Genomic DNA, 12,871 nt, shown 5'->3' with positions numbered 1-12,871 from the left:
AGAGGCCTAGCCCAACGTAAACGAGAACGTGAGGCTCAACAGGGATGGTTTGAATCTTGGTTTCAACAATCCCCTTGGCTGACTACCTTAATCTCCACCTTGCTAGGACCCCTGCTAGTACTTTTACTGATGCTTACCTTCGGCCCATGTATTATCAATAGACTTGTAGCCTTTGTAAAGGAACGCATAAATACTGGACAGCTGTTTGTGCTTCGACAACAATATTAAACTGTCTCAGGACCGAGAGGAAGATTCCTCTATATGATCTAAGGACGAGGGGGAATGTTAGGGGCCAAACGACGGGCTCTAGGACCTGAGTCATGTTTACCAGAAAGAGACAGGATATGCGCTCATCCTGCCTGGCCAATCATGTAACGCCAGCTACTCCTGTAACTGAGACAAAGAACTGCCTGTATATAAGCCGCCATACTCCTTTGTTCACGGCTCTTGTCAGATTCCCTTGTGTGGGATGAGACTTGGGCCCTAGCGCGCTAGGAATAAACAAACTCCCTTCTTGCGTTTGCAATACTGTGGTGGACTTGCTCTCTCGGTCTGTTTGGAGATACGGGCTCGGAGCATAACATTCAGAGGCTTATATCTTTCCTTTTCTCCTTTGCTTTTTGCTTCTCTTCTTTTCACAGCTATTTGTAAGGCCTCAGACAGCCATGTTACTTTTTTGCATTTCTTTTCCATGGGGATGGTCTTGATCCTTGTCTCCTGTACAATGTCACGAACCTCATTCCATAGTTCATCGGGCACTCTATCTACCAGATCTAGGCCCTTAAATCTATTTCTCACTTCCGCTGTATAATCATAAGGGATTTGATTGAGGTCATACCTGAATGGTCTAGTGGTTTTCCTACTTTCTTCAATTTAATGGCAATAAGGAGTTTATGATCTAAGCCACAGTCAGCTCCCAGTCTTGTTTTTGCTGACTGTATAGAGCTTCACCATCTTTGGCTGCAAAGAATATAATCAATCTGATTTTGATGTTGACCATCTGGTGATGTCCATGTGTAGAGTCTTCTCTTGTGTTGTTGGAAGAGGGTGTTTGCTATGACCAGTGTGTTCTCTTGGCAAAACTCTATTAGTCTTTGCCCTGCTTCATTCCGTATTCCAAGGCTAAATTTGCCTGTTACTCCAGGTGTTTCTTGACCTACTTCCTACTTTTGCATTCCAGTCCCCTATAATGAAAAGAACATCTTTTTTGGGTGTTAGTTCTAAAAGGTCTTGTAGGTCTTCATAGAACCGTTCAGCTTCAGCTTCTTCAGCATTACTGGATCTTCAGTTACACTTCCACAATGACAGAAGATGATACTCTGATTGTAATACTGTTTGGGTTCAGTACTCCCTGATACCTGCAGAACAAAGACCCCCAGTAGCTCTGCCGTTACAGCAAAGTGAGTCTTTTGGAACTGGTCTGGCTTTCTCTTGGGGGTGTGTGTGTCTCTGCACCTGACTCCATATCCTGTTCTCTCTTCCTGGTTTGACTTTTGTTAAGTGTCCCGGTAACTGGAATGCTGATTCATGTTCCTCTGAAAGTGAGGGATGTGGATGTGAGTGAATGACGTGTATTATTGTTTATTACTGTCAGACAGTAATAGACATATTTGGAAAGTGGGAAAAAAATCCCTGAAAATGGCCAAGGTGGCTAAGTTTTGCCTAGGCTGTTAGAAGAAGCCGGTTTTCTAGGATGAACCTGCTTTTGGGGATATAAATGGTCTACCTGGCTCTCAGGAACTTCTGTTTAATTATCTATGATCCCTGAGACTGCAGAGAAAAATAAAGGACTTTTAAAATTTAAGCGGGAATATTTTGAGTTCTTTGTCTATATGGATGGATGTCAAAATTAACTCGCAAATGAGCCTTATTCCATTGCCTTAAAGGAAACTGAGCACATATATAAATTCTCAGAAATGCAAAAGAAACTGGCCAGAATGAATTCATTAAATTAATACCTTGTATTCAAGCTAGCTTAAGCTCATTGGTTTGATTAATATGAACATGTCTTTGGACTCATTAATGTTAAATACAGTACCTCTGTTGTACCTAAATTTGTGCTGTACTGTTCTTAGTTGCGTCTGACTCCTTGTGACCCCATGGACTGTAGCCCATCAGGCTCCTCTGTCCATGGGGATTCTCCAGGCAATAATACTGGAGTGGGTTGCCAGGCCCTCCTCCAGGGCATCTTCCCAACCCAGGGATGGAACCCAGGTCTCCCATATTGCAGGCAGATTCTTTACCATTTGAGACACCAGGGAAGCCCAAGAATACTGGAATGGGTATCCTATCCCTTCTCCAGGGGTATCTTCTCAACCCAGGAAGCAAACCAGAGTCTCCTGCATTGGAGGCAGATTCTTTACCAGCTGAGCTACCAGGGAAGCCCTGTGCCTGATCGCTAAAGGTCAAATAAGACCTTATATCTGTTGAGAATTTGTCAGCAGGAAAAGTAATTTGATGTGATAAAACTCAAGAAAATTATGTGTGAATGAGATAGTTTTGGGGGTAACTCTTTTGGAATAATCACGTTTTAGAAATGTCTACTCAAGAATAGTCTCCCCAGATTTTGGCAACTTGCTAAATTAAGTCAAATAACAACATTTCTTTGACTGTATGGATCACTTCAAAGAGGACAAAATATTGGAACATCAATTGCTGGGTGGTTCTAAGTTTACTTACCTTTGCCTTCTGATGAAAGGAAAACTAAGGATGTTTGCGTTTGTTAGACACACATCTTTTATCACATTGGGGAAAGAAATTGTATACGAGTAAACATATCTTTCAAGAAGTTAGGGGATGTGTTCATAAGTTCCAATCAGGAAATGCTAGTATGACAGACAGTTCACAATTGCTTGCTTCTTGTTTTTTTCCTGGAGATTAAGGTTTTTAAGGGCTAAAATGATAGTCTATGTAAATAAAGCTACTAAAATAATAAGAGAAACATTTCAGTATGCCAGGAAAGTAGGATGTGTAAGGAAGCATGAGGAATGAAACATACATTCAAAAAATATGTCTTTATTTATTTTGGGCACAGTAGGTCTTCGTTACTATGTGCTGCTTTCTCTAGTTGTGGAGAGTGGGGCTACCCTCGAGCTCTGGCGCACGGGCTTCTCAATTTGGTAGCATCTCCTGTTGTAGAGCGCAGGCCCCAGGGGGTGCAGGCCTCAGAGATTGCTGCACACGGGCTCAGCAGCTGGGATCTGCGGGCTCCAGACCCCAGAAGGCGTGGCACACAGGTTTAGTTGCCCTGCGGCGTGTGGGATCTTCCTGGACCAGGGGAGCCCGTGTCCCTTGCATTGCAAGGTGAAGTCTTAACCACTGGGCCACCAAGAAGGCCCCAAAATACATTTTTCTCAAAGGAAAATGGGTAATTTTATCCTAGAGCTAGTTGCTTCTGGAAGGAAAAATAAGGGCCAATTAAGATGGACACAGAAAGTTGTGAAAGGCTTGTAGAAAGAGGAGCCCTGCAAAAAGAGTTTCATGCATGGACAGGCTGGGGTTAGATGGAATTTAACCAGGTAAATTGATTTTGTTATTAGCAGTAGGCCTGTGCAGGACTAGATTTGGTTCAAAGTTTTCTTAGAATGCTGCCTTTGATAACAGATTGTGTGGACTTGCCTTTAAGTGATCTGTATTTGCTTTTTAAATCTCTTGTCACGTTGATTAACTGAATAAATATTCACAGTGACCCATGATTCTATTTGACCAAGTGTTTTGAAACTTTGATATTGTTTGACAAACTTCCTATTAAATTCTTTTAAAATATAAATTTATTTATTTTAATTGGAGGCTAATTACTTTACAATATTGTATTGGTTTGGCCATACATCAACATGAATCCGCCACGGGTGTACACGTGTTGCCTATCCTAAACCCCCCACCCACCTCCCTCCGCTTACCATCCCTCTGGGTCATCCCAGTGCACCAGCCCCTAAATTCTAATTAAAGTCTCTTTTGACCTCCAGTTAACTTTGGAATGGTTCAGGGGGCCCCTAAGGCACGTCAGAGAGAAATATTAAACTAACTAGGATTGGTTGGTATGTTAAATTAAATGGGAAGTTTTGTAAAGGAGTGACAAGCCTCCTCAGATTATACTGTATTGGTAAATGTATTAAGATAGACATTCTAGAAACTGTACATTTCTGAAATTCAGATATGTCCTGGTATAGTGTTACCAGTCAGAATTCTAATTGTTATCTTAAAATATTTTATGTCGCAGCAACTTGGTTAAGCTTTTTTGCCAAAAACAATGTAATCAAATCTTTCGCCTTGTTGTTTTTAAAACAATTAAAAATACGTATTTATTATTTATTTTGGCTGCGCTGGGTCTTCGTCTTGGTTGCTGCTCAGGGCTCTCTCGCTAGTTGCAGCGAGCGGGGCTCCTCTCTCGTTGCGCTGCGCGGCTCCTCGTTGCGGCCGCCTCTCGTGGCAGGGCACGGGCTCTGGGCACGCGGGCCCTGGTGGCTGCTGCACGTGTGCTCGATAGTGTGGCTCACGGGCTCCAGTGCTCAGGCTCGGAAGTCCGTGGCACACAGGCTTAGGTACCCCATGGCATGTGGGATCTTCCCGGACCAGGGATCAAACTGGTGTCCGCTGCATTGCAAGGCAGAGTCTTAACCACTGGACCGCCAGAGAAGCCATGGACGATGTTTTCATTGGAGTATAATTGCTTTACAATGTCATGTTAGTTTCTGCTGAACAACAGTGTGAGTTGGTCTGACCTTTCAGAGGCTCTCTGCCTTTTCATTGATTTAGATTTAACCTCTCAGACAGACAAAACTCCCTTGGAGATATTTCCTCTCTCAGTCAGCCCTGATATCCATTGCAAACTCCAGAAATTGAGACAGGGCCCTCAGACTCCCTAGTCCAAACTCACTGACTAGCCTTTAAGGTCTTTAACAACTGAGATGAGGATGTACGAAAGGAAAAGAGGGAAGGAAACCCGAAAGGGTCTTGAGAACTGAAATGATCTTTCCAAACGATTGCCACTGCTGTTGATCAGAGAGGCCTTCAGGATAAGACTTCTCTGAGGCCCCCTAGTCAGCAAGAAGGAAAGCAGCCACTGAGCCCCAGCGCTGGCTCCTACTTCAAGTGGGGCACTGGAGCTGAGTTTACCTGGGAAAGGTACCCCTGGGACTTTGCCCACTTTGTAAACTAACAGGACACCAGAAGCGAGATTGCCTCTCCTCAATTCGAGGGGACAAAATCCCCTTCCGGAAGCAGCGATGCCCCTCAGGTGACCTCCTCTGCCCCCACGGCTCTTTGAGGGCTTCTAGAACCTTCTGACTATCCGGCCCGATGCTGGCCCTGGCTCCAGGACGTCAGATCGACTTGGCCGAGCCCCAGGTAACTCTCTCCACAGCAGGTAAGGAAACCAATTTCTTAATTGATACGGAAGCCCCTCACTCTGCTCTTCTCGAGCTTTGGGTTCCTTGATTCCCTCGCCTATCACCGTTATCAGAGTAGAAAGCAAAACTCAACCTATGTTCCAAACCTTTGACTTAGTATGCTCGCTGGAGATCAGATCTCCTTGCATCCTTTCCTGTCTTTCCCAATTGTCCCACCCCACTCCTATGACCAAATGAAGGACTCAGCTAATTCTCCAGCCACAAGTCTCCTTCCTTGGAATTTTAGGAGGCTCATCCTCTGATGCTCAGCACTCCCCTCTCCCACTAGAAATAAATAGATTCCCTCATTTGTGTGGGACATCAACCCCCCGGGGAGGGCCTCTCACCTAACCTCCTGTCACTATCACTATGGGGGACCTCTCTCACTGTCTCCGTTGCTCTTAACATCCTATGAAAGTGGAAGATGTAAGGGGTTTAGAACTCAAAGACCCTTCAATAACAAATTTCTAAATGCTGGGCTCCTTGGATCCACCAACACCCCTTATAGCTCCCTATTCTACTCATCAAAAAGGCAGGTGGCCCCTATGGTCCAGCCCAGGATCTACACATAGTTAACGAGAAGGTGGTCCTTCTCCACTCTGCAGTCCCAAATCCTGATACCATCCTCGGTTCAATGCCTCCTAACACTCAGGTCTTTACTGTCCTCCCTCTAAAAGATGCTTTCTTCACTATCCCTCTCTCCTGAGAGTCTCAGGATATATGTGCTTTGACATGGACGGACTCTGACACTCTCCACAACTCACCTGGCCCTCCCTCCCTCGGGGATTTAGAGAACCCCCGCCTCTTTGGTCAGGCCTGAGCCTCTGATTCATCCACCCTGGTGCTTCCAGGCAACACGCTTATTCAGGTTTTTTTTTTTTTTTTTAATCAACAGACTTTGTTTTTGGACACTTAAATTTACAGAAAAAACTGAGCATGTCATAGAGATAGCACCAATATATTACCCCCTACCTCTGCACACATTGCTTCTATTAGTGACATTTTACTAATAGAAAATAGTGGTGTGGCAAATTTGTGACAATGAGCCAATATTAATACATTATTATTAACTTGGGGCTTCCCTGGTGGCTCAGACGGTAATGAATCTGCCTGCAATGCAGGAGACTCACATTCGCTCCCTGGGTCAGGAAGATCCCCTGGAAAAGGGAATGGCTACCCACTCCAGTATTCTCTACTGGGAAGTTCCATGGACAGAGGAGCCTGGTGGGTTACAGTCCTGGGGTTGCAAAGAGTCGGACACAACTGAGCGAATTAGTACATATATATATATTATTAAATTAAGCCCACACTCTATTCAGATTTCTTTTGTTTTTCCCTAATGTCCACTTTCGATTCCAGGACATCATCTAAGACACTACAGCTAACTGTGATGCCTCCTTGGGCTCCTCCTGGCTGTGATAGTTTCCTAGACTTTCCTTGTCTTCAAAGACCTTGACGTTTTGAGGAGTACAGGTGAGGTATTTTGTAGAATGTCCCTCAATTTTCTGTTTTAGTTGGAGGATAATTGCTTTCCAATATTGTGTTGGTTTCTGCCGTACAACAATGTGAATCAGCCACATGTGTATATATACATACCCTCCCCCTTGAGCCTCCCCCCCGCCACCCGCCATCCTATCCTGTTAGGTCGTCCCAGAGCGCTGGGCTGAGCTCCGTGTGTTACACAGCAGCTTCCCACTAGCTATCGTTTTCACACATGCCTCATGTTTTTTATTATGATAACTAGGGTTTTGGGTTCTGGGAGGAAGAGCTCAGAGGTGAAGTGTCGTTTTCCTTGCTCTCTATAAACAGTATAGACGATCACCATGCATTGTAACCATTGACGCTGACCTACATCACCCAGCTGAAGCAGTATTTGGCAGGTTTCTCCAGCGGGAAGTGACCTTCTTTCCTCCCTTTTCCATAGTGTTCTGCTTGGAAGGCAGTCACTGTTCACAGCCCACCCTCAGGGATGCGTCATCACATTCTCCTCCTTTAGGTAAAAGTGTTTACACAAATTATTCAGAGTTCTTCATGGGAGATTTGTCCAGTTTATTGATTTGCACAGTCATTTATTAATGCCAGTGCAGACTCAAGGATAGTGATTTTATACTTTGGGTCGTAATTGAGTATTATTTGCTGTTCTTGTTCAGATTTCCCCAGCTCTGGCCATTGAGAACACTCTCAGCTGGCTCCTTTGCCACTTTGAAATACTTCCATAAATGTGTTATTATTGTTGTCATTTGAGAAAGCACTAGAAGGCTTGTATGTATCCTACCCGGGTTGTAGGATCAGCCCTTGATCCAAAGAGCCCTAGTTGCCTCTACAAGATCACAAACTTAGAAACCAAAGTCTGGGCAATGGGCCTACTTGCTGCCGCCAGGTCATGCTTGCTTAGGCCTCGTCAGCGGACAGGGACGAGAAATATGGGTCTGTACTAGCCTGTGTGTGGTGGGCTGAAGATGCTCCCTCACCTCCAAAAAAAAGATATCTACTTTAAGTCCCTGGATCCTCTGAATGTACATTATTTGGGGAAATGATCTTCGCAATTGTGATTAAGTTAAGGGTCTTGCAAATGTGGAGATAACCCTGGATTATCTGGGTGAGCCCTAAATGCCACAGCATATGTCCTTATAAAAGAGACACAGAGAAGAGAGCCGTGCAGAGAGGGGAGCCGCGCTGAGAGGGGAGCAGCGCAGAGAGGGGAGACACAGAGAAAAGAGAGACGCACAGAGAGGAGAGACACGGAGAGAGGGGAGACGCGCTGAGAGGGGAGATTCGCAGAGAGGAGGGGGTAATGTGATCTTGGAGGTGAGACTGGGGTGAGGCAGCCACAAGCCAAGGAGTGCCTGAAGCCACCAGAAGCTGGAAGAAGCAGGGACAGACTCTCCCCTGGAGCCTCCAGAAAGAGGCAGTCCTGCTGACGCACTGACCTTGGCCTTCCGGCCCCTGGCATTTCACTTGCTTTAAGCAGCCCGGTTGTTGTGACAGTTGCACAGCCACAGCAATCCCAATCACCTGTGCACACACAGAGGTGCGTATTCCTATCATTTGTGTCTACATTAAGTTAAGCATGAGTTCTTACTGATATTTCCAAAGCTAATCCATTACACGGGTCATTCTCGCCTCCTACCCTTGCTGATTTGTAAATTCCCACTTCCTCGGAGAGAAACCTGGCTCCCGCATTGTCATCAGTTCATTAAACTGTTCAAATCCTCTGTGTATGTAGAGTAAATCTTCCCTGGTAGCGCAGTCGGTAAAGAATCCGCCTGCAGTGCAGGAGACCTGGGTTTGATCCCTGGGTTGGGAAGATTCCCTGGAGGAGGAAATGGCAACCCACCCCAGTATTCTTGCCTGGGAAATCCCATGCACAGAGGAGCCTGGCGGCCTATAGTTCATGGAGCCACAAAGGTCGGAGACGACTGAGAGACTAAGCCGCCACCATGCACGTAGAGCCGCGTCGCGATTCCCATTCTTCTGAAGGAAACAGTTTTGTCGGCCACAGAATGCTGCCGCACGCAGTTTCTTTGGCCCTTCACCTTACAGCCTCTTCCCTTCAAAAGTTAAGTCAGCAAGTTCCCCCTGCCCCGATTCCTTCAACGAGGTTGTTTCACATATTTGGAATGCAGTCAGGGTCTCTTGATTCTGCACTGGAGTCTGCGTTTTTTGTGTGATGTATCCAGATCTCTCCAATTTTTTTTTTTAAAATTTGCATACACTACAGTTCACTCTTTGTTTTGTAAGAATCTGTCGGCTTTGACAAATACCCGATGTCACATATGCACCATTGCAGCACCGTGAGAACAGCCTCATTGCTCTGAAACCCCCTGTGTTCGCCCTGTCTAGTCCACTCCCTCCCCAAACCCCTGGAAACCACTCATCTTTTTGCTGCTCTCTCTAGTTTTGCCTTTTCCAGAATGTCATATAGTTGGACTCCTACAGTATATAATCATTTTAGACTGGATTCTTTCACATAGCAATATGCATTTAAGATTTCTCTATTCCTTGTTGTGGCTGAGTATTTTATTTCTTTAAAAAAAGTTTTAATTGAAGGATAATTGCTTTAGAGTGCCATGTTAGTTTCTGCTCACAACCGCGTGAATCAGCTATAGGTATTCATGTGCCCCTCCCTCTTGAGCCTCCCTCCCACTCTCCATCCCGCCCCTCCAGGTCCTCACAGAGCCCTGAGTTGAGCTTCCTGCACCACGCAGCAGCTCCCCACTAGCTGGCTGTTTTACGAATGGCTGTGTATGTACGTCCATGCTTCTCTCTCAGTTGCCCCATCCTCTCCTTCCCCTGCTGTCCACAGTGTCGAGTCCTGCCCCAAGGCCACGGGTGCGAGTCTTGTATCAAAGCCACAGAAGTGGAGCCCAGAACCAAGGTCACCTCCACAGCTGACTGAGCCGCTCTGTAACCGTTGCCAAAAGCCTCCTGATCATCACTAGCAGGCTCCCTGACTCCAAATCAGGCAAAGACGCCCGCTCCAGTTAAGACCCTATAGCACCCTAACCAATCATCTAATGCCAACCTCCCGGCAGAAATTTTCTTTGTCTTGAGGCTGTAAAAATTGGCTATTAACTCACAGTACCTGTCGACTCTCCCTGGTCTGTCAGCAGGTGGGCCCGCACTGCTCACATTATCTCTGCCCTTTGTTCTTATAAACTCACTCCCTTCTAAAACGCTCTCTGCCTAGAAATTCTTCACTGACCCGCATGCAGACTGCCTCAACACACAGGCCCATTCTCTGTGTCTGCGTCTGTCTTCCTGCCCTGCCAGTAGTTTATCAGAACCATTTTTCTAGATTCCAAATATATACACTAATGAACAATATTTGTTTTTCTCTTTCTGACTTACTTCACCCTATATGATAGACTCTAGGTTCATCTGCCTCACTACAACTGACTCAAATTTGTTCTTTTTTGTGGCTGAATAATATTCCATTGTGTTATACACCATATCTTCATTATCCATTTATCTGTCAATGAGCAGCTATGTTGCTTCCATCTCCTATCATAAATGGTGCTGCAATGAACACTGGGGCACATTTGTCGTTTTTGAATGATCATTTTTCTCAGGGTATATGCCCAGTAGTGGGATTGCTGGGTCATGTGGTAGTTTAATTCCCAGTTTCTTAAGGAATACTCTTCTCCACAGTGGCTGTATCCATTTACATTCCCACCAACAGTGCGAGAGGGTTCCCTTGTCTCTGCATCCTCTCCAGCACGTATTGCTTGTAGATTTCTTTTGATGATGGCCACTCTGACCCATGTGAGGTGATAGCTCATTTTAGTTTTGCTTTGCCTTTCTCTAATAATGAGCGTTGTTATGCATCTTTTCACGTGTTTGTTGGCCGACTGTATGTCTTCTTTGGAGAAATGTCTATGTAGGTCTTCTGCCCATTTTTCGATTGGGTTGTTTGTTTTTCTGACATTGAGCTGCTTGTATAGTTTACATGTTAATCCTTTGTTGGTTTCTCCCTTTGCAATTATTTTCCCCCATTCAGAGGGCTGTCTTTTCACCTTGTCTTTGGTTTTCTTTGCAAAAGCTTCTAAGTTTAATTAGGTCCCACTCGGTCATCTTCGTTTTTATTTCTGTTACTCCAGGAGGTGGGTCAAAGATCTTGCTGTGATTTATGTCAGAGACTGTTCTGCCTGTGTTTGCCTTTAAGAGTTTTATAGTTTCTGGCCTTATGTTTAGGTCTTTAATCCATCTTGAGTTTATTTTTGCGTACAGTGTTGGGAGCGTTCTAACTTCATTCTCACACACCTTACGTGCTGCGCTGACGGCCTCCTCCTCTGTCGCCCGGACCACCCTTACCAACACCACTGCCCTCCTCATCCACTCAGCTCTGCGGGGCTACCGAGTTTCTCCTTCCAGAGCACAAACTAACCAAGCTCCAGTCAAACATCTAGAATTTCTCTTGTCCCCAGGACAGCAAGCAGTCACTATTCAACACAAAGAGCCTATAGCCTCTCTCCTGCATCATAATGAAACGGAATTAAGGGCGATTCTGGGCCTCACTGGTTCATTTCGCATCTGGATTCCCCACTGTGGCCTGATAAAGGAACCTCTTTCTGAGGCCCTCCAGGGACTTGAAAATGAACCCCTGGAGGGGAACTCTTCTCTCCCTTCAGCCTTTTCCTCCCTCCAGACAGCCCTCACCTCCGCTCCGGCCGTGGCCCTCCCAGACTCAGAGAAGCCCTTCTTACAATACAACTGTGAGAAGAGGGATCACCCTGGGAGTCTCAGGACAAAAATATCACCCAGGTTTCACCTCTCAAATTACCCAACAGGTGTCTCAAGCTCCAGACATAGGAGGGCTTCCCAGGAGGCACCAGTGGTGAAGAACCCACTGCCAACGCAGGCGACATAAGAGACGCGGGTTCGATCCCTGGGTCGGGAAGATCCCCTGGAGGAGGAGAGGGCAACCCACTCCGGTATTCTTGCCTGGGGAATCCCACGGACGGGGAGCCTGGCGGGCTGCAGTCTGTGGAGTCGCAGAGTCGGACACGGCTGAGCGACTAAGCAGGACACCAGCATCCTCCCTGGACGAACGGCCATTCCGTGGGACTTCTGTTTGTCCTGCTGTCAAGTGCCCCACCTGCCGCCCGGCCTTGCCTGTAGAAGACCTGAGGCGCTCTCCCTACGCAGGTGAAAGTAGCACCTGCCCCAGATACATCGGCTTTCTTTCCCCAGAAGCTTGGGGCTTTGATTTTTGATAATAGCTCCTCACCCGGGAAAATAACACCTCCAGCCTTCCCAGAGCTTCTGCCTGCTTAAGCCCGTTGGCACGACTTGCTCCAGCCGTCGTCTGCCCCTGCTAGAAGGCTCAGGTACAGGCTTCCTCTTGAATATGACTCTTGCGGCCTGCATATCCTCCTTCCGGACCTTGGCATATCTCCGTACGCCCCCTACCTGGATCCAGACCCGCACCGTCGTACCCCTGTGACCCCACTGCACCCCCGCAGCAGGCCTGGGCCTCTCGCCCATCTTTGCAGACGCTGGACTAAACGAGAACCTCTGTCGGTCCCGGTAACTGAGGCCGCAGCCCTGGCCTCAGGGGCCGGCACTGCCGCCATCATGCACTCAGCCGTAACTGCCAGACTCTGCTCCTCCACTCGGGCCCCTGTCTTTTTCTTGTTTAAATCTTTCTTCATTTATTTGGCTGTATTGGGTCTTAGTTGCAGCACGGGGACCTTCGTTGCCATGTGGCATCTTTCCTGGTGGGGCACAGACTTCTAGCTGCCGAGCACAGACTCTCGAGTACAAACTCAGTAGTTGTGGAGCATGGGCTTAGCTGCCCCTCGGCATGTGGGATCTTAGTTCCCCAACCAGGGATCGAACGCACATTCCCTGCCTTGCAAGGAGGCGTCTTAACCACTGGACCACCAGGTAAGTGCCCCGGCTCCTGTCTTACCAGGTTTCTTGTCTCTTTTCTTTAAAAAACCGTCTCACTGCCCTTACCAAACCTTTCTTCCCTGTCAAGG

The sequence above is a fragment of the Ovis aries genome, chromosome 18 (genome assembly GCF_016772045.2).
Source record: "Ovis aries strain OAR_USU_Benz2616 breed Rambouillet chromosome 18, ARS-UI_Ramb_v3.0, whole genome shotgun sequence".
In the NCBI taxonomy this organism is placed as follows: Eukaryota; Metazoa; Chordata; class Mammalia; order Artiodactyla; family Bovidae; genus Ovis; species Ovis aries.
This window is presented reverse-complemented; position numbering follows the sequence as displayed.